Source organism: Rhipicephalus microplus, chromosome X (assembly GCF_043290135.1).
Source record: "Rhipicephalus microplus isolate Deutch F79 chromosome X, USDA_Rmic, whole genome shotgun sequence".
NCBI lineage: Eukaryota > Metazoa > Arthropoda > Arachnida > Ixodida > Ixodidae > Rhipicephalus > Rhipicephalus microplus.
Window position 1 is genome coordinate 125,715,090 of NC_134710.1, and position 23,116 is coordinate 125,738,205.

At 45.6% G+C, this 23,116-nt stretch overlaps 1 protein-coding gene across 1 annotated transcript in view; it reads right to left on the reverse strand.

Annotated features, from left to right (window-relative positions):
- Positions 1–9,617: 9,617 nt before the first annotated feature.
- Positions 9,618–23,116, reverse strand: part of LOC142775735 (uncharacterized) — a 62,080-nt gene continuing 48,581 nt past the window's right edge. Inside the window, exon 2 of the transcript XR_012886959.1 lies at positions 9,618–23,116. The gene's annotated coding sequence lies outside the window, so the exon portion shown is untranslated.

The following is a 23,116-nucleotide window of genomic DNA, read 5'->3' on the forward strand; positions in this document are numbered from 1 at the left end:
GAGTTACGCATACACGTGCATACGATGAAGATCTTGAGTGATTTCTATTCTGTGAAAGAAAGGTAAATGTTGCCCTGTAGTGCACACAAACACGTGAAGTTTACGCTCGCTGCGTGTCTTCACCTAGCAATATCGTCGTGTGAATCAACGTAACCAGGAGGCTTACAGAGGAGCAGAGCGGAAGTATAGGACTGAAGCTTCGGTTAAGTTTGTACACGTTCAATATTGCGGGAACGGCGGGATGAACAAAGGACTTATTCGGGTGTTTTCAGCCTTTCTGTTCTGCCGTTTCACATGAGAGCGAAAAAGTGACAAAAATATTTGGCCAAACGAAGAGGTGATCGAAAGTACAAAAGAAAGGCCTAGCTATCCCCCATGTAAAAGGGCGCCGACATACATATGCTGAAAATATTGGAACTGTGAGCGCAAATGTGAAAAATAAGAATGGACCACCACCTCGGAAGTTGCAAGTACAAGAAGGGCGCTGCAGACTTGGAGTTCACCCGAATGATCAAGTCTACGTCTTCAGCACGTGTGCAAAGTGAGCTTGATATTCTCTGTCAACTTGAGTCTCAAGGCCAACTGGTGCCATCTGGAAGCACTTATATGCAACTTGATAAAACATGTGGAAAAAAAGACCTCGAAAGGGGTGGAGGGGGGGGGGTATATGGTTTTTTTTACTTTTAACAAGATTCAAAAGACTTTGACACAGAGGGCATCATCTTAATACTTATTTAGGAGTCAATTATTCTGACAAATGACATTAAAAAGACAATTTGAGATTTTTCTTGTAGTCTAAGGTACTTGAGATGGTTAATCAAGGGGTAAATTGTTGACTAAGGTTGACACCACTGCATGCAAACAACAGACAAAGAGAAAAAAAGACCAAATTTCTGCGCTCAAATATCCCAAGAAAGTTTAATTATCATCTTTAATAATACATCAGCGTAAAGGACGTCTCTTTGAGAAGGTGTGAGGGTGGCCACTTCAGTTCACCAAACCTCGTCTTTTTTTTTTATCTATCGGGGCACATACAGGGCATTGGTCTTTCAGATACTGGGAAACTTGAAACGTATCCGCCTGGTGTGTTGATGCTGTGTCGATCGATGACGAACGAAACCAGGAAATTTCCCTAAGCCTGATAGGAAACTCGCATTACCAAGTCCCTACGTCACTCTGCCCGAAAATTCTGAAAATACCCTACAAGTAAGGTAATTACCCCATGGTTGGAAACCCTCACCTCCGGTCAATCAAAAATGAAGGAGCTGTCTATAATTGTAACGTTTGGCGATCGCTAAACAAAAAGGTTGTGTGCTGAGACAGACAGACAGACAGACAGACAGACAGACAGACAGACAGACAGACAGACAGACAGACAGACAGACAGACAGACAGACAGACAGACAGACAGACAGAGAGCCGGATGAATGGATGGACGGACGGACGGACGGACAGACAGACGGACGGACGGACGGACGGACAGACAGACAGACAGACAGACAGACAGACAGACAGACAGACATGTTCAAAACAAAGGGCAGAAAGATGAAAGAAGTGCGAGCCCTCTGTGCTCTCTTCAGAATACTCGCACTATTACTTTGGGAAAGTTTGTGAAATAAACAAATGCGTGCTATTTTTTGTCTAAGATCCAGAGAGGTGACAGACAGTGATGATTTTATAGTAGTAACACTTGTGCGGAAATTGTATTCGGAGGTTATAAAACGAGCCACGCGATTTTGAATGACTTCAAGGGTGTCTATTAAATAAGATTGTTGTGGATTCGAAATTGGAGAAGCATACTCGAGTTTACTACGGGCGTACGTTTCGTAGGCGAGTTTACGAACTGAGGCCGGTGAGCAGGACAGGCATCTTCTGATGAAACCTAATGCTTTGGATGCATCGGCAGTAAGCTGTGCGATATGGTTACCCCATGTTACTTTGGTGTTGATGAGAACACCCAGGTATCGATACGATTCTGCTAGAGCGAGATGGTTAGACTGCAGGGAATAAGTAAAATTTAGGTTTGAACGCTTACGGGAAACTTGCATAGATTTACACTTAAAAATATTAATTTGCACCATCCACAAAGAACACCAATATTCAATTACATTTAAATAACTTTGGAGGGCAAGTTGATCGGAGCCATCACATATACGGCGGTAAACAACACAATCCTAGGCAAAGAGACGTATCGAAGATGTAACACTTCAGGGAAGGTCATTATTGAAAAAAATTACAAAGAGGAGAGGACCAAGGACGGAACCTTGAGGTACGCCAGATATTAACATTTGTGGTCGAGGAACAGTGACCTCCGATGACTGTGTATAAGGATCGATTAGTGAGGAAGGCTTATATTCATTACAGTAAAGCGGGTCTAGATTAAGGGAGGAAAGTTTAAGCATAAGTCTTTGATGAGGAACGTGATCGAACACCTTAGAAAAATTGAGGAAGATGACATCGGTTTAAAATGAAGAGTCGAGCTTTAAGTGGAGGTCCATCGTAAATTAAAAAATTTGGGATTCACAGGGAAAACCGGAGCGAAAGCCGTGCTGATCTTTAAAAAAAGGAGTTGTTTTGAAGATGCGTTACCACGCTACAGTATAATATGTTCGAGAGTAAGTCATCTGATGTGTCAGACATTTCTGAATTTCATACCTTGAAATTTGTATGCCATCTCGGACACTTTTCGTATGACATCACTCAACGCATATAGAGCATATAATTTTTTTATTGTAATGAACCCAAACTCCTCATTAATGAAAACAATATACAGTACAAACCAATGATGTGATATTGTTATCTACCACCTTATCGTAACTGCTCACATTGAAAGACTATCTACTTTGTACTACATATGTGCTTCAATTGAGTGCCTCCCCCCATAAATTTAAATTGAATGATTAGTTTAACAATAATTATTTATTCCAGTTAATAAATTTCTGATCCTTCATCGAATTAATGTACATTACATCTGCAGACTTTCGCTGCGGTATTACTATGATCAACGTCCACTTTCTCATCGATTTACCGACGGGTGATTCTTTTAACCCTGTAGTTCTGCTTTTCTGCACTACCAATTTGAGAAAGCTCTTCAGAAAAAAAATCTACCAAGCATAACCTTTCAAAATTGCTAACAGAAAGACAGGTTGTACCTAATACATGACACTCGACTGCAATTAACAAATAACTTATCGTTGCACTAGTATTAGCTTTTCGAAAATCATGCCACACATTTTCTATCAATACACAAAAGTGTCTCGGGAAAAAAAAATCCAGCCAGTCAAATGAAACTAATCGCGTTGTACAGCATAATGAAGTTGTTAGCTTTAGGTTCCTGAAGTGCACTTAGCGAAAAATTAGGAACTGCTCAGTATTCATTTTTTTGATGAACGCTTCCAATAGCGTTACCCCGACGCCTTGTTACGAAAGACGGCGACGCCAACACGGTCCCAAAGGCGCCACTGCTCCGATCTCCGCTGACACAGTCACCAACCGTTTGATAGCGTAGGTTTCTCACCTCGCGACTGCTTCTGCGCAGAGCTGATAGACGAGCTGACGAGACGACGGTGAGTTAAACAAGGTTTACGTAGAGCAGAGATACAGAGGCGTTACAAATTTGGCACTGGGGCCGACAGCTTAGCGACTCGAAGAGCCGAAACGTCTTCTCTGACACATAGGTCTACTGCTCGCGACGCACCGCAGGGCTTTTTTATAGGCACCAGGTGGATTCTTAGAGTAACCAAATGTCCAACAAGAAGCGCCGCTGGCCGTGAGGTCAGAATCCTCCAATGGGGCTCACCGCTTGGCCGCGTCATTCTCATCAAATTCGGAGCCGCTGCGCGTGGTTGCAGCCAAGGAGGAGTGACGTCGCCACGCATTGCGTAAGACTCGCCAGACAGGAAGGCGCCGATTGCTTCGACGGGCTCGTGGGCTGAAAGGCTCGCTGCGCGTTGCGCGACAGAACGGCGGGCTCGCGTGCTGGCCTTGACAGATTGCCTTTTTCAGAGGCATGGATGTTCGGTGTGGACTCGCAGGCATAACAGCACCCCCGCCGCCAGACAATGTGTCAAAAAGACGAGCTGCTTCCACGTGGCTCGGACGTGAGGCGCGCTCGTTCGCCAGGTCCCTCCAGGTTTGCCTCCAGGGCCATGGGGAGAATGTAGCTCCAGACGCCGTTCCGGGAACACATCCCATTATTGAGGACGGATCCCAGCTCCATTGGCGCATCGCCACAACTTGTCGGCTAGCTCACTCGTCTATTCTCACAATTTTTGGTCTTAGCAAGTGTCGATTGTTCTACAACTTGTCAAGAATAGTTTGACAACAGACAACACACGACACAAAGAAGTGCCCTCGGTCACCCGACAGAACACCAGACAAAGTATAGTACAACATATACCTAGCTACGTGTATATCGGAATTTCGTTCCCTCTACATCAAGAGGCACATGTGGGACACAATACTCTCAAAGTGAGAGCTCAATTTTTTTTTACACGTACAACAACGTAATGAAATAGAAGGCAACATAGAGTGGGCAATTTGAGCTCACTCTGGACGAAAGCGCTCAGCTAAGGCCGTGATGAGGACAAAATTTTGCCTTTAATCGCCAGCGAGGACTCGAGACGTGAAGAAGGTACCAACTAAGACGCACGGCTCAATGCGTCTGCATTAGCGTTTAGCTTTTCTTTTTTGTAGCGAACGTCAAAGTTGTGCTGTTGGAGTATCATGCTCCACCTCAGTAACCAGCTACTTTTAGAGGACATGTTATTTAACCAGGTTAGAGCACAGTCGTCTGTTTCGACCACAAACCGTGAACCGGAGACATAACAAGCTAGCTTTTGAACGGCCCACACGAGGCAAGCACATTTGTTTTCAGAGGTACTGTATGCCTCTTCCCTGCCGATGAGTTTTCGACTTAAACACAAAACTGGCCTTTCGTTACCAGCACTGTCTTTCTGGCACAAAATAGCTCCGATGGCGCGATCACTCGCGTCGCATTGAATCACAAATCTCTTAGAGAAATCGGGTGCCATGAGAACGGGCTTTTCGCCTGGGGTCTGTTTTAGCTGGACTTCACTTAACCTAGGCTTTAGGTTCAACTTATCCTGGATTACTTCCGATTCCCTTTCGATTACATCACTAGAACTCATAATTTCTACTCACTCTTCCTCTGAACCATTCAACAGCAGATTTACGACCGCTTGACGTTGAACGTATAGTTTCATCAAGTTACTGTGGTAAATCTTGTTCGGCCGCCATTCTATTTCACTGCAGAATTGGTATCAGAAAGCTTCGATAATACTTTCGTGGGACCTTCCCAATGAACCTCACGCTTGTTCTTTTTGGACGGCCGCAGCAGCATTACCTGACTACCTACTTCAAAAGCGCGCTTCTTTGCCGATTTGTCGTAGTACTCCTTCGACAACATGGTGCAGCCTTCATGTGGCTTTCCACTAGATCTTTCGTTTTTCTAAACCTCTGAAAGAGGTCTAGAACATACGCAACTATATTAGGGTCCTCATCGAATCCCTCCCAGGACTCGTGTAGCATTCGCAATGGTGTTCTCAAACTCCTGCCATACACAAGCTCTGCTGGGCTAAAAGCAGTGCTCTCATGAGGAGCTGATCTCAAAGCGAACATAGCGGGAGAAATACACGCTTCCCAGTCGCATTCATGCTCGTAGCAAAGAGCTCTCAGTATACATTTCAGAACGGAATGCATACGCTCTACCGAATTAGATTGCGTGTGATGGATCGAGCTGTGCACTACTTTTATTTCACATTTATCCATAAAGGTAGAGGTAAGGCAGCTGGTGAAGACACTGCCATTGTCGCATTAGATTTCAGAAGGAAATCCTACGCGTGCAAACATAGATAGCAGGGCATCCACGACATGAGGGTAATTGAGCTCCTTAAGTGGTATCGCTTCCGGAAATTTTGTGGCTACACAGAGAGCCATCCGGATGTACCGACAACCTTGCCTTGACTCTGGCAATGGTCCGACGATTTCAATTACTAGGCGCCGAAAAGGTTCTGTGATAATTGGCGCAAGCTTCATGGATGCCTTCCACTTGTCTGTGGATTTCCCCACTCTCTGACAAGTGTCGCATGAGCGTACAAAGTCTTCGATATCCTTCCAGCATTTCGGCCAATAAAACTCAAGGGAAACTCTAGCCTTGGTTCTTTTTATGCCGAGATGCCTGGCCCACGCGTTTTCATGCGCCAGTTCCAACAGTTGGCGACGATACTTTTGTGGCACCAAGAGCTGCTAATACTTGCGACCTTGCGCATTTGTATAGCTCCGATACAGAAGCCCTGCTTTCTCAAAAAAAGAAACATTCTTTTTCTTTTTTTCTAAGTTCACACTTTCCATTAGCGCTTTTATTGAGAGATCCTCACGCTGCTCTCGAATGAGCGTTTCTCGATCAATCCTCGACAGCTCACTCACACTTTCCGCTACAGGCGAGAGCGTTGCACCCCTTTCGCTCTGACTCAATGGCGAAATGTCGTCTCTTCCTGCTACGGAAACCGCACCAGTCACTTCGGCGACGGGCCACTCGAGTGACTGCTCACATGACTCATACGGAGAATTTCCTCTCTGAGGTTCCGCCGACTCACCGCCAAGGTCACTTGTTGCTTCATTACATTGAACAAGATCACGCTCCTGCGAAAACTTCCGCGCTTGTGATCGCGTGAGGGCCATGTACGCTAAGTTGGCAAAGAATGATTTACCCTGCTCTTTGTGAAGCTGCTCTGAGTTGTTAGAGGAAAGATAAGGAAAACGATTGGAAAGCGCAGCAGACACAGCCGCTTCGGTGCCAAGCTTACCGAACGGGCCTTCAATAACAACAGTAGCGATTGTTGAGCAAGCACTCTGCTCCTCGGCGACTTGCCTGATCCACGCGAATTCTCCTGTAAATTCATCCGAAGACACCAATGAAGGATGGACAACGTCCACGGTTGCGGCTGAGTCTCAAAGTGCTCGACACGTTTTCCCATTCGCACTAATTTCTTGGAGATACGGCTCTAACAACCGCATGTTCTTTTCCGATTCTCGGATTGTTGAGAAAGCAAACATTTGCTTACAGTTTATTGCGATGTGCCCTTCCTTTTTGCAGTTATAGAAGATTAGCGGCTTCCATGATTCAAACGCCCGTGTGCTATCAGTGCATTGTTTAGGAACCGCACTCGATTTCTCCGCTTCCGTTTGCCCTTCCCCTACAGCGTCCTTCGTAAGAGACGGGTCCATCTTGAAATTACGGTGTGGAGCGGGTTTACGTTGATCAGGTTTCTTTGAAGAGCCCTCTTTCCTTTCATCCTTTTCAACGCGCACTGCCCTGCTATGCAACTTTCGGCGAGTATAATACTCCTCAGCTAACTCTGCTTGTTCAGCTGTACTTCTCCAAGTTTGTCCTGCAGCCAAAGCTTGGCATCCTCCTCAATACACATGAAGTTACCCCATTCTTTTAAGTGAATTCATGGTGAAGTGTACAAGTACAGTCTCGTTGCCAAATCTTGTTCACTCCTTGGGGAGCTCCTCCGACGGAATCGATCGACGACAGGCATTGCAGACGCCAGCACACGCAGCCTTCTGCCTGTTGTGTTCCCAAGGCTGCATGTACAATAATATAGTAAAAAATAGTTAGGCACACGTCACAGAAGATGAGTATGCACGAATATGACAAGTACGTGCACGTTAATATAAAAACAAGCGTTAAAATATGACACACAAATAACTTTACCTTCACATCTCGCAGCCCTGCCGCGGTGGTCTTGTGCCTAAGGTACTCGGCTGCTGACCCGCAGGTCGCGGGATCGAATCCCGGCTGCGGCAGCTGCAGTTCCGATGGAGGCGGAAATGTTGTAGGCCCATGTGCTCAGATTTGGGTGCACGTTAAACAACCCCAGGTGGTCGAAATTTCCGGAGCCCTCCACTACGGCGTCTCTCATAATCATATGGTGGTTTTGGGACGTTAAACCCGACATATCAATCAATTCACATCTCGCACCATGAAAGGCTGGTGGGAAGACTGCCTTGGACTCATTATCCGGGAGTTCTCGCTCTTCCTTCTTGCCCATGCTTCGGTCTTTTAACCCATATTGGAAAATCGGCATGTTGAACCTCAGGTTGGTCGAAGTCATCGGAAGCATCTTCGAAAACCAGTACTTCGCAAACACATACGCCGGTGTTCGTCCACTTGCGTCAAGCGACAACTGTATGATGTGAATGCTAGGCTGTAGCGTGCGAGTGTGGAAGCCACACGATAAGCCATGGCATGAGTACCACTGTCCGTTCCCTCGGTGGTGGTTCGCTGGGAGTAGTCCTCTCCTTTCTCTTTTTTTTTACTCTTTTTTACTTTTTTTTCTTTTTTTAAATTCTTTTTTGGCCTCTGCCCCATTCATTTATTTATTTTTATTGGATACAAACCCGTTATACTTGTGGTACGGGTCGGGGTATGTTCATTTATGTTTTTTCTTCTATTTACCCCACAATAACTATTGTCTGCGGCCGCAGCAGGGTAGGTCCGATGTCCCGATCGGAAGCACGGGGGTACACAGTTCGTCTTTCCACATGTCCTCGCTGCGATGCTTTCCAAACACAGTGCCGACGAACGAGGTGTGAAAGGTTTGCCTACCGTAAAACGGAAAACCAGGCACAAAGAAACGTCAGCTCTTGCAAACGGATTCGGCACTCCCACCAGCTCGATACCTCGCGATTACGTGACAGACAAAGAAGACGGAAGTGCGTGATACATTGACACTTCTTTTTCATTTTAAACCAATTCGCAGCCTTTAATTTGTAAAATGAAAAAAATCTGACTTACAGGGCTTCTTACTAGTGTCATCGGATCAGTATGTGCGCTGCATGGAATTAGAAATCCTAAAAACCGATTATTATACCACTTTTATTAGGTCACCGCTATATACAAATGGCCACGTGTTGAGCGCGATCACCTCAATGCCCTTGTTCTAAATGGCGTCAAATGAGCCCTTGGCCTTGCTATTACCACTCCGAAGCAAAAACTCCTCGAGATTGGTGTACACAGCACGCTAGAATAGGTCGCTGGGACTGAGGAACGAGTGATCGACCAGACTCAGAACCACAAATGCGGGCCGCCACGTTCTGCGCGAGCTCGCCTTCTTCTCCTCGACTGCAGGAGAAAAATAATTTCCCTTCCATTTGACTCCATTTTCATTCCAGAGAATGTTCTGTTTGTATAGAGGAACTGATCAAAGGCTGGAGTTTTGATGTGTGCATGTGTCAAAAACAATTTCGGAGCCGAGAAACACTACAGATAGGGTCTGTTACCAATGACTGGAAGAGTGTTACAGCATTCTTTTTGAATCGAGGTAATCGCTAGTGTCACAAAACCTTGTTTTGGTCTTTTCTTTTTTGTGTAGATTGCACAAAGCGATCGATTCTGACTATCATCTGTCTCCCTAATTTAGCATTTCTTTGCGTATGGCAAACACTTTCAGACTATCTATCTATCTATCTATCTATATATATATAAATATATATATATATATATATATATATATATATATATATATATATGTATATATATGTTTATATATATATATATATATATATATATATGCAGCTGGTTATTGTTTCATGCACTTTTCTTTCTTCTTTCTTCTTATTTACATTCCATTGGTTCTAATAACTTCCCCTGTACATTCCTTGGCATTACTGTCTGTTAGATCTCATTAATATTGTGTTAAAACACGGAAAAAACGAGCCCTTAGGTATACACTTCTTTCCCTTATTTCATTGAACGAGGGTCTCGTACTGGCAGACTTGGTGTGTTTAGGTTGTATAAGAGGAACAATTCATCAGCTGCCCGCTCATAATAAGTTCACGTGCTACGTGACGCCAAACATGCGAATAAGAGTGTTTTCACACTCGTCGCTCGGCTTATAGATGGCGCTGACTGTCACTCCTACTTCTACATTCACATATAAACCGCCTCCCCCCCCCCCCCCAAAAAAAAGTGGATGGAGGGAAGGCCGCTGTGATAGCTCAGTGGTTAGAGCATCGAACGCGTTATTCGAAGGTCGTAGGTTCGTTTCCTGCTCACGGCCGGTTATTTTTTTCATCCACTTTTCTTTCTTCTTTCTTCTTATTTACATTCCATTGGTTCTAATAACTTCCCCTGTACATTCCTTGGCATTACTGTCTGTTAGATCTCATTATTATTGTGTTAAAACAAGGAAAAAACGAGCCCTTATGTATACACTTTTTTCCCTTATTTCATTGAACGAGGGTCTCGTGCTGGCAGACTTGGTGTGTTTAGGTTGTATAAGAGGGACAATTAATCAGCTGCCCACTCATAACAAGTTCACGTGCTACGTGACGCCAAACATGCGAATAAGAGTGTTTTCACACTCGTCGCTCGGCTTATAGATGGCGCTGACTGTCACTCCTACTTCTACATTCACATATAAACCCCCCCCAAAAAAAGTGGATGGAGGGAAGGCCGCTGTGATAGCTCAGTGGTTAGAGCATCGAACGCGTTATTCGAAGGTCGTAGGTTCGTTTCCTGCTCACGGCTGGTTATTTTTTCATCCACTTTTCTTTCTTCTTTCTTCTTATTTACACTTCATTGGTTCTAATAACTTCCCCTGTACATTCCTTGGCATTACTGTCTGTTAGATTTTATTAGTACTGTGTTAAAACACGGAAAAAACGAGCCCTTAGGTATACACTCATTTCCCTTATATATATATATATATATATATATATATATATATATGTATATATATATATATATATATATATATCAGTGGCATATGCGTGCCGAGTTTCGTTTGGTCAGCAGAGGACAATACTTATGGGCATTAAAACGAACTGCTGACGCATCAGAGAGAAATGCATCATCTTTCTGTTCCGGCGTGGCAGCGGCCCTCAACGTGCTAAAGTGCGTTCAGAAAGAACCAATAAAATCCATCCATCCATCCATCCATCCATCCATCCATCTATCTATTATTCCATGCAACCATGCATCAGTGTGGCCATAATATTTGTTTAAACAGCTCCACCGTTTTTATTATGACTGTGCGTCTGAGTGCGTCCAACGTAGTAAGTAAATGGCACGCTTTTGAAAACAGGAGTGCCTGAAAACTGACGTGTAGCGTTACGCGTGCTTGATATTACAAAAGATCGCTTAAAAAGAGTTTTATTTCATAAGTCATGATCCATAACGCTTAAATGATGGTCTGTTATTGATCTGAAGTTAATAAACCATCTCAAACCACTTGCAGAAAATTCTCAATACAGCATCAGGGTGTAGAAAAAACAGGCGAAAGCGAAGCATGTAGGCAACAGTGTCTTAGCTCCACTAACGTGAAACCAATGTAGGCGCGAAGCATCCAGTGTTTCGAGAGAGATTTATTTGATCAGGCATTTGCTGGTGTCAAGCCTGGAACCGGGCATGTAGGGAAGGGCATTTTCGGTAAACTATAACGCCGTGTAAAGACTGCATCGGGCTGCAGCTTAGCCTAAGGTTCGTCTTCTTCTTCCATACATGCCTGGTTTCAGTTTTCTCCAGCTTTGTGGAGAGGCGTGTTTAAGATGCAATAAAATGAACAGTTATTTGGTGGGGTAACTGTTGTTTCTTAATTTTTGGTAGATCAGTCGTGAAGTGGGGTTTTTGAGATGACATAAAATGATCAGCGATTTGTTGGGGTACCTGTTGTTTTAGTCATTTTTGGTTGATCTGTCGCGAGTAGTGGGGTTCAACCGTTCTCTGCGGGACAAACTCGTTCATGACGAACTCTGACTATATGGCACACCGTAAAGACCCGTGACGCCGAGAAGCCGAGACCCCCATGAGTTTACTCACCAGCATATATAAAGCAGACATACTGAATGACTACGGCAGAGAATACAACTTCAGGAGTTCATCGCATTAGACAAGTGCTTGCAGTACTTGGTGTCAACAAACTTCGTGATGTGTTCTGTTTATTTTCACACGCACCACAAAGCTTGCTGTTTATAACAGCTTTTGGCGTACAGGTTACCTGAGCGGGAACTTGTTGACTCCCTATATCTGTTATATTACAGCCTAAAGGGGCAGATGATTTTCGATAATCATACCTGTATATGTCGGATATGTCTCATTGCGAAGTATGGCAAAAGCAGGGTAACTCAAAAACAAAAGTTTCAAGCATAATTTGTTTATTACAGTCAAACTAAATATAAAAACACGCGGATATGACAATGATAACATTCATCATTACATAAGTAATGCTCAACTAATTGATATAGTGACGTCCCGGTATGACTGACACCATGCCTGTAGTCTGAAACAGGTCCTCCATAGTGCACAAAAACCACGTGAGAGTTTGGACGTCATTGAGCTGTGACTCTGGCGCTGGCTTGGACAGTGGTGTCGGACCAAAGATGACTATTGACGGCCTTGACGCAACGTGAATGGTTGGTCCGGTCTCCATGAAAGGCTGGTGGGAAGACGGCCTTGGACTCGATATCCGGGAGTTCTTGCTCTTCCTTCTTGCCCATGCTTCGGTCTTTTAACCCATATTGGAGAATCGGCATGTTGAACATCAGGTTGGTCGAAGGCACTGGAGGCATCTTCGAAAACGGGTACTTCGCAAACACATACGCCAATGTAGGTCCACTTGCGTCAAGCGACAACTGTATGATGTAGATGCTAGGCTGTAGCGTGCGAGTGTGGAAGCCACACGATAAGCCATGGCATGAGTACCACTGTCTGCGGCAGCAGCAGGGTAGGTCCGATGTCCCGAAGGGAAGCACGGGGGTAGAAAGTTCGTCTTTGCACATGTCCTCGCTGCGATGCTGTCCAAACACAGCCCCGACGAACGAGGTGTGAAAGGTTTGCCTACCGTGACACGGAGAACCAGGCAGAAAGAAACGTCAGCTCTTGCAAACGCAGTTGGCACTCCCACCGGCTCGATGTCTCGCGATTAGGTGACAGAGAAAGAAGGCAGAAGTGCGTGATACACTGACACTTCTTTTTTCATTTTTAAACAAATTCGCAGCCTTTAATTTGTAAAATGAAGAAAATCTGACTTACAGGGCTTCTTACTAGTGTCATCGAATCAGTATGTGCGCTGCATGGAATTAAAAATCCTAAAAACCGATTATTATACCACTTTTATTAAGTCACCGCTATATACAAATGGCCACGTGTTGAGCGCGATCTCCTCAACGCCCTTCTTCTAAAGCGCTTCAATTGAACCATCGGTCTCGCTATCACCACTCCGCAGCGAAAAATGGCAGTGGCTTAGCTCAGCTATGCCAGGATATACGTAGCGTTAGGAAAGGTTCAGCTGATTATTCTTAGCTTTCCAGATATCATGCTTGCAGCTGTTCCAATGACACACACACGGTATACGTAATATGTGGCACATATATATTTATTTTGCCGGGCAACTGCTTCGGGATCCGTTGAGTTAAGCTTCTCCGCTCTACTGCACCGTTGAGCACCATTTGCACTCTCCTTCTTCTTGGCTGTACCACAGTGGCAAACGCCCGTCAGAGGCGCTATCAAGCGGCTCCAGCGCAGTGTCAGACTGAAACTGCACAGGGAAGGCGCGTGCCTCGGCGTCCATATGTCTACCAAGGCTATGAAGGCACTCCTCTGGAAAGCGCTCACCGGCGGCGGCGAGTGGCGCGCGGCCACGGCCGAGTGCCAGGGAGGTGCCGGCTCCGGTGCGTGACACCACTGATCGCAGCGCATCGAATTGCGCGCACACTGGCGGCGAGCCGCGCGCGGCGGCGGTGGAGTATCATTGAGCATGCGCAGACCAGTGCCACGCGAAATTGGCTCACCGAGGCGAGTGTAGCTAACGCTACAAAACTCCTCGAGATAGTCGTACACAACACGCTAGAAGAGGTCGCTTGGACTGAGCAACCAGTGATCGACCAGACTCAGAAGCACAACGTCGGGCCGCCGTGTTCTGCGTGAGCTCGGCTTCTTCTCCTTGACTGCAGGACAAAAATATTTTCCTTTCCATTCGATTCCTTTTTCATTCCAGAGATTGTTCTGTTTGTATAGGGGAGCTAATCAAAAGCTAGAGTTTTGATGAGTGCACGTGTAAAAACAATTTCGGAGCCGAGAAACACTACAGATGGGGGCTGTTCCCAATGAGTGGACGAGTGTTACAGCATTCTTTTTGAATCGGGGTAATCGCTAGTGTCAAAAAGCCTTGTATTGGTCCTTTGTGTCCTGTGTGGATTGCACCAAGTGATCGATTCTGACTATCCTCTGTCTCCCTGATTTAGCAATTCTTTGCATACGGCAAACATTTTCAATCTATCTATCTATCTATCTCAGTGGCGTAGGCACGCCGAGTTTTGTTTGGACAGCAGAGGACAACAGTTAAGGTCAGTCAAACGGACTGCCTACGCATCAGAGAGAAATACATGATCTTTCAGTTCCAACGTGGCAGCGGTCCTCAACGTGCTAAAGCATGTTCAGAAAGAACCAATGATATACTTACATTCATTCATACATCCATATATTTGTCCATCCGTCCGCCCATTTATGACTCCATCCATCCATTCATTCATACATCCATATATTTGTCCATCCGTCCGTCCATCCGTCCATCCGTCCGTCCGTCCGTCCATCCATCCATCCATCCATCCATCCATCCATCCATCCATACATCCATCCATCCATCCATCCATCCATACATACATACATACATACATACATACATACATACATACATACATACATACATACATACATACATACATACATACATACATACATACATACATACATACATACATACATACATACATCTATCAGCGCGGCCATATTATGTGTTTTGACAGCTCCGCCATTCATTATCACTGATCGTCTGAGCGCGTCCAACATAGTAAGTAAATGGCACGCTTTTAAAAACAGGGGTGCCTGAAAACTGACGTGTAGCGTTACGCGTGCTTGATATTACAAAAGATCGCATAAAAATTTTGTTTCATAAGTCAAGATCTATAACGCATAAATGGTGGTCTGTTAATGATCCGAAGTTAAAAAACCGTGTCAAACCGCTTGCAGAAATTTATCAATACAGCATCAGGGTGTAGTAAAAACAGGCGAAAGCGAAGCATGTAGGCAACAGTGTCTTAGCTCCACTAACGTGAAACCAATGTAGGCGCAAAGAATCCAGTGTTTCGAGAGAGATTTAATTGATCAGGCTCTTGCTGGTGTCAAGCCTGAAACCGGGCATGTAGGGAAGGGCGTTTCCGGTTTAACTATAACGCCGTCTATAGACTGCATCGGGCGTCAGCTTAGCATAAGGTTCGTCTTCTTCGTCCATACATGCCCGGTTTCAATTCTCTCCAGCATTGTGAAGAGGGGTGCTTCAGATGCACTAAAATGATCAGTTATTTGGTGGGGTAACTTTTGTTTGCTTTATTCACGGTGGATCAGTCGTGGAGTGGGATTTTTCAGATGATATAAAATGATCAGCTATTTGTTGGGATACCTGTTGTTTTCGTCATTTTTGGTGGATCTGTCGCAAGTAGTGGGGTTCATCGGTATTCTGCGGGACAAACTGGTTCTTGACGAACTCTGAGTATATAGCACGTCGTGAAGACCCGTGACGCCGAGAAGCCGAGACACTCATGAGTTTACTGCGCAGAATATATATAGCAGACATATTCAATGACCACGGTAGAAAATGCAACTTCAGGAGTTCATTGTATAAGACAAGTGCTCGCAGTATTAGGTGTCAACAAACTTCATGATGTGTTCTTCTGTTTATTTCAACACGCACCGCAAAGCTACTGTTTATAACAGCTTTTGACGTACAGGTTACCTGAGCGAGAACTTGTTGACTCCTTATATCTCTTGTACTACAACCTAAAGTGGCAGATGATTTTCGATAATCATACCTGTACGTGTCGGATATGTTTCATTGCAAAGTATGGCAAAAGCATGGTAACACACAAAAAAAATTTTCGAGCATAATTTGTTTATTACATTCTAAAGAAACATAAAATTACGAGGGTATGACACTGATATCATTCACCACTACATAAATAATGCTCAACTAATTGTAATAGTGACGTCCCGGTGTGACTGACACCATGCCTGTAGTCTGGAAGAGGTCCTCCAACGTCCACGAAAACATGGTGAGAGTTTGGACGTCATTGGGCTTCGACACTGGCGCTGGCTTGGACAGTGGTGTCGGACCAAAGATGACTATTGATGGCCTGAACGCAACGTGAATGGTTGGTCCGGTCAGTCCTTCTTAAGGTCAGTCCTTCTTAAGCTGCTTTGAAGAAAGAGATGGATGACGGGCATCGCAGATGCCAGCGCACAGTCTTCAGCACGGTGTGTGCCCACGGCTGCACAATAAGTGTGTAAAATTGCGAGTCACACGTGACAGAGGATGAATACAAATGCATATGAGAAATACGTGCAAGGTGAAATGAAAACATATGTGAGATATAACATGCTAATCATTTCACCGTGATTTCACACATCGTCAAAGACTATTTCGATCCCCGTAGAGCAACAGTTTAGGAGCGGCGGCCGCAGTCACAACTCCGCGAACCACCGTGCCGCTAACAAGTCGACGAGTCGTAAGCGAGCTACGTCGTTCAGCTCGAGCAAGCGAACGCGAGACCAAACACGGCACTGCATGCGGAGTGCCTGCTGCCAGCGAACTTCGAACAGGAGAGCGATCGTACGCTTGGCCGCCACCACGAACAGCGCCGAGCTGGTTTGGAGCTAACGCCTAAGAAATCGACGGTAATGCGGCCCTTTCCCACAAGCTCGAGCGAGTGCAGCGCGCAAACGCGAGTCCACCGCCGCGGCCAACGGATTGCGCCGAGCTGCTTGCGACCGACTGACAGGAAAGCCAACTGTAATGGTGACCAATTTTCAGTGAGTTTCAGTGACGCTAGCGAAAGCTCCGCTAGCCCGTGCTGGTGCACTTACAGCGCGTGACATACTACAACCAAGCTCTTTACGAGAACCCACAACGTGTTTTCGACGACTCCCAAGACAGCCACGAGGTCTCAGCCCAATATCGTCACCACGGAGCTCATCGTGGCGGCGAAGACAGGCATGCACTCGATGAGCGAGCGTACGGGAGGCCGACGGCAATGGTGGCCAATTTCCAGGCAGTAGCGAAGCTCTGACGAACTGAAGACGCCGAAGCTGACCTTCGCGATGCATTTTGTGCGTGCGATATACAACACAACCGAGCCTGTTGCCGGCCAGCGCGATCGGTATCGCACACGTGACAAGTAGAGTAGAATAAAGAATGATAACCTACTTGCCTTAGAATCCAGCGCTGTTTTCTGCCCTGAGTCGGACTGAAGTATATATCCGATAGGCCTGTTCTTGTCGCCCGCCATATTGGCCTTCACAACTGTTGCTGTCGTGTGTTGGTCGTGACTATCTTGAAGCCAGAGATATACAGCGAGGCGTGGTGACCTGTCGAGGCTTGCTCCAGACTTATTAGGTGCAGCGAAACGCAAAAGCAGCATCCCACGCTCATCCAAGCGTACACACAAGCACCACGTCGTAATTCTTAGATCGTCGAATCCAGGCGGCCGTGGTCGAGCACCCCGAGTGCGACGCTACGCAACCACCACCAGCAAATTACGGAGAAAGACTGAGCCAGCAGAGGAGGAGAAGGACATGTGTTCTGTAGAGAAGAAGGGCTGGTCACCTTGGCAACGCTTTTCGCGCTGCCTGCAATGCCTGGGCGGTTCATCTCTAGTGGAGAGTAAGTGGTTTCGCACCACACGCTTCCCCCTGTAGTTGCTCCTCAATGGTCAATCCGTTCATCGCACGCGTTTATTGGGCTCTGTTACTCCTTTTTCAGGTAATTTTGCTTTAGAGTGTACAGAGGCTAATAAAAAATCTGCTTCACATAAAAATGCCAGTCCTTCACGAAAAGCGCACTATAACCACATCGAAAGCTGGAAGAGCAGCGTTTCTAGGAGCTTGCTGATTCTCTCGGGGCTACTAATACAGTACGCTTGTAAGGTACCCACTACGCCACGAATTATTTTTGTCAAGTAGGGAAGCATCCACTACGCCATCATTCTTCATTATGCGGAGGAGCAAGGTACCTAGTGCGCATTTGTAAAGCGTTTTGTGCACGCTTTTTATATGGTGGCTGATCAGGGTGCACATGATAGAGTTCGGCTGAGTCCTTTGTATTTGGTTGGCAGTGTGGAATAGCCCAGCTGTTGCGCATTATATATTCTGTGATGCCTGTTCATAGATTTCACATCATGGTCATGCCTTGTTGTTTATTTCTTTTCTTATACCACGCTATACTGAATATGTTAAAGTGGTTCCTTCTCGGCATAACACCTTCATAGGATCTTTTTACACTGTAGATTCGAACACCGGCGTGGCTCTGTGTTTTTTTATCGCCTTGCATATCAAGACTGTTGACATGCTCGAATAGTAGCACACCCACAAAGTGCAATGAAGAACAATAAAGAAAAGTAGCACACAAAGTGCAATGCAGGATAGTAGCACACCCACAAAGTGCAATGAAGAACCATCAGCTCTGAGCTGACTGTTGATCAATACTTTGGCCTTCGGAAGAATAGTTTGACTCACACAGTCCGCTCTGGTACATCCTCTTTCTCCTACAGTACTTCAACAAAATGAGACACAGATTCGCGAAAATATTCTCGCACAGACTGCACTGCTACATGCCCATTTCCAAAGTCATTTAAGATTTGCCAACTAGTGCGCAATCCCAAGAGCATTATTAGATCATAAGGTACACTGGCCTCGCTTTTAACATAAAGAAACGGGTGCTATGTAGACGTAACGGTAATTCCTTTTAGATGCGAAGCAGCCCTTTGTCTGGCCTGTATAACGCTGTCCATCCATGTGTCTGTGCCAACGGGCCACAGCGCGCTTCCCTCGCCGCAGGTTTTGGGCTGGTGCCAAGTAGGTCACGCCTTCCCTCGCCGTGTGTGGTGATATCACTCTCTCCCTCGTCTGCCACGCGCTTGCTGCGTAACACCTCTCTCTCACTTCACCCTCTCCACCACTCCCAACGTTCGAGCACACATCGAGTGGACACTCTTTCGGCTCATTATCCACAATGGAGAGGAAGGCGGAAAGCGCATCTTTTTTGTCCAGTGAAACAACTACCCAAGTGATTCGGCGTAACCCTGTAGCCAACGGCGTTGCGAGGGTTAGCAGAGCTGATCGCGTTCGCGAATGGTAAAGTCGTGCCAACCACTAGATTCGAGTCAAAAACGCCATGGCGTCCATGCGCTACGCTGCTTCTTCGCATCCCATCAGGATTCCTTTTGGGAAGATGTTAATTTTTCTAGGTTCTCTGCATGTACTACAATACTGGACTGCCAAGAAGAGAGCCCAGGTTTGAACCCTGTTTCATCCTCAATACCTTTATTTCTAATATTTTGCTTATTGTGAGTGATAGCATGGGGACACTGCACGTGGCGAAACACTTTAGACGAGCATTCACTTAACGACCATAATCGCGCAAGCACTGGACAGTCATTCAAAAGCTTACATAAATCATACACTGTGCAAGTGCAGAAAAACGGGAAAACTTCTTTAAAACCTGTCGCACCAGGAAGCTGATAAGGATCTCATCAAGAAGGGGTTTAAGTCTGGTGTGATGTTAAGTTCTTCATCAATTTCCTCAGATGGAGAGCTGTATGCATAACCTAATACTTGAAGCACATGGTTGGTCTGCGTTATGGTCTTGGATGCACGTACTCCACAGACTGTGCCATACCTTAAGGGGAAAAAAAAGCATACGTAAGGGCGCTTCATCGTGGGAGGCTGGGAGAAGGTAAACTATAGTATGTGAATCCTTTTTGTAGGCTTATTAGAAGATATCACTAAACATATTCTTGCAGCAAATAAAACTGTGTTCCAGCGTGTCCGGTACATTGCAGAGATGACAAGAAACTAAAGAATCAAAAACACCTTTTCTTTGAAACCATAATTTCGATGGCAGTGTATCAGTATCAAGTTTATAAATGTATCGTGCTATCCAACACTGATTGTGTGCAGTCTTGATGTTGGTTAAGGAATCACCCTAAGAGGCGTAATATAGCGTTTCATAATAGAGAAGTGACAACATGGCACATAATATCAATTGCGTAACTTGAGGTAATTTCATTCTTTCCGCTCATTGCAAAAAACTCGCACATATTTCTTCACTGTAGTCAACCACAGCATCAACATAGTCTATCTAACGCCTTAGAGGCGTGTAGCGGGTACCACGCTTCTACGAGAAACGACGAATACTGTTCGAATGGTTGGTATGAGCCATACATTTAGGTCATCATGATCATCTTCAATAGTGCACGTCATCATCACCATCTTCAATAGTGCACGTTTCTCTACTACGCTAAAATTATGATAGTTTATAGTCTAGCCGTTTTCATGCAAGTGTAGTTTTTTCCCAAGGTTGTTCAAAGAATATTCCAAAAGACCACCCTTGGATTTTTTACTGCGACTATGCTGCGCATTCCGTGAAAGCCTTGGAAGCTTTCGAGCATTGTTACCACATATTGTTCTAGTGTGAGCGCCGGACATGTCGAAATCGTGTTACAAGGCATTGAAGAAACCAAGGAATATATGTCGCTCGCAGGGGTCTAGTGCTCTTCCTAAATGTCGAAGTGGCTACCCTACAGGCCTACCATAAGCGGAGCCACGTCGAAAGGATAAAAGCCGTTTACTAAGAACGATAACAATTTACGCACGAGCAGAGAAGACACTATCCTCAGAGTATACTCGATAAGGATTTTGGGCACATTGGCATCGCCAGGGTATTTTCGTGAGAGGGGCAAAGCAGTGTTTCGTTGCGGTGGCGGGGAGGTGGGCAAGCGATGGTGTAGTTAAGGGGTGTCGGGGGGATTATTTCCGCATGTAATGCCGCGTAGTTCGTGGACAGCCGGCCTCGGAAAAAATGCCAGGCCTGCGCGAAAGGTGCAGCGCAGTCACAGGAAAAGCTGCTTGAAGAATGACCGTTCAGAACCATTTCTGATCACTCCTTAGGGAATGCTGCAAGCAACCTTGCCGGGTACCCACTACGACATTAATAATCATAATTTCTTGGTAGTAAGACGGCATTTACTATGCTTTTATCCTTCATTCTTCTGAGAAGCACGGTATAAGCTGTACACTTGTTGAAAATTTGGTGCAATTTTTTTAGGCAGTGTTTGACGACGATGAAGAAATATGCCGCAAATGGGTATACCCCACAGTGAATAGGTAACCAAGAACAAGTTTTCTACTGGGTTGGAGCATTCGACAACCCACCCGTTACGCAATTCGCATTGTATGACACCTGGCCGTTCCTTTGATAGTCTGAAACGCTTTATTACTCATATTAACGTGATTCCTTTCCCGATATCAAGCCTACCTAATAAGGCCAGTTTAAAAACGAGTTCCAAGCACTGGCGTGGCTCAGTGATAAAGTACTGGGCAGTCACGCAGTGGACCCCAACTTCATAAGTGTTTTTTTTTTATTTACCGAGTTTTTTTTTTTCGTTCGATTCTGGTTACGTGGCACTGGTGGTGGTGGCGGTCTGCGGCGGGCAGCTACGGAGCCACGCATGATGCGTGTTCTGATCTCATAACAGCTTTTGCTGTAAGTGGTTGAAACGGCAATGAACTTCGGCTGGCTGAAAGCCGCGGCTAACGCCCTCCTTCGGTGTCGCGCCCCTATACTCGGCCCTCCGCCTTTGACTGCAACCAAAAAGCTTTGATGACCCAGGCACGTCAGATGCGATCACTTTGAAACACCTGTTTTGAACATGTAGTCCTGTCGGAGGCCTGTTGTCTGGGTACCTTATTCTAAGACCGCAGCGACCGCCAAATTATGGAGCCTCTGCGTTTCTTTTGCTACACTTTAAGCCGAAAAGGACTAAAGTGGGGTGTGCCCTTCATCCTTTAGGGGACTAAATGCGCTGCCATATAAATTTAACTAATGAACTAACTTCAGGAAGAACTGCAGGGGTTCAACTGTTATCCCCTAGCACTTAATACACTTGCTTCAAATGTTGGTCCTCGTAGAATGCTCCAGTGGGACTAACATTTGAACCGTCTGGACGAATGAAAAAGAATGATGACCAGGCACATTTGTAGTATATTTTATGTTTGTCCCAATTTATTCAGTGCTGAAGAACGCAGTATATCTGTAATCAAACACCTATACATAGACATACACACGCAATAATATTTGAATGAAAAACACCCGGCAAACACTAACCACATGTGCTATACACTACACGGAACGAACTACCGGTTATATATAGCACAGCATTTTGACCTCCCGTGTAGTGCCGGTAGGTGACGTTTGCTCGGCCTAAAAAAAACAATAAACATTGACACAATAACGTGAAAGCTTACGTGTGCCAATTCGTAGCACTGAAGCACACCAAGCTTTTAACATCGATTCATCTAACTTTCAACATCCCTCCAGTCAGAGAATACGAACAATCACCTAGCGTTCGATCTCGATCATGTCAGCCGAACCAGTGTTCGCAGCGCTGGTACACAAGTCCACAAACACAAACATAGCAGCGGCATGCAGGAAAGCTGGTGAAAAAGACAGGCGTCCCGCCGATGCCACCGTGTTGGCTTGCCGACGGCGTCGCTATGTTTACGAGGAGTACGGCTAAACGACCACCGGTGATCGGAACCTGCGGCTCGTGTAGAATTTTCGTCGTCGCTATTTTATAGTCACAAATGAACAATAGGTAGATGTCCACTGCTCACGGTGTATTACAGAGTGATGTAGATATGTGTATACTTACAGCGACGAGACCATTCGCAGACATTGTTCTTTCATCGTCGCTCACTGTGCTCCGCCAGCCACACGATTATTTGTATCCGCGGTCACCTTCACGCTTGATGTTTGACAACAATTATCGCATGGAGAAAAATACATACTTTTATCCAAGTTTTAGTGCAGGAGACATTACCTTCTGTGAAATAAATTGTATGCGACGTTCCCTTCGCGTGCGCTGGCCCACTTTCTGCATCCCTGGGACGTGGTGCGTACAACATGGGTGTTGCTCGCCGATGCTCCGGATACTGGGTGGCCTTCACTACCGTCCGGAGCAATAAAAAAGACATCATGGG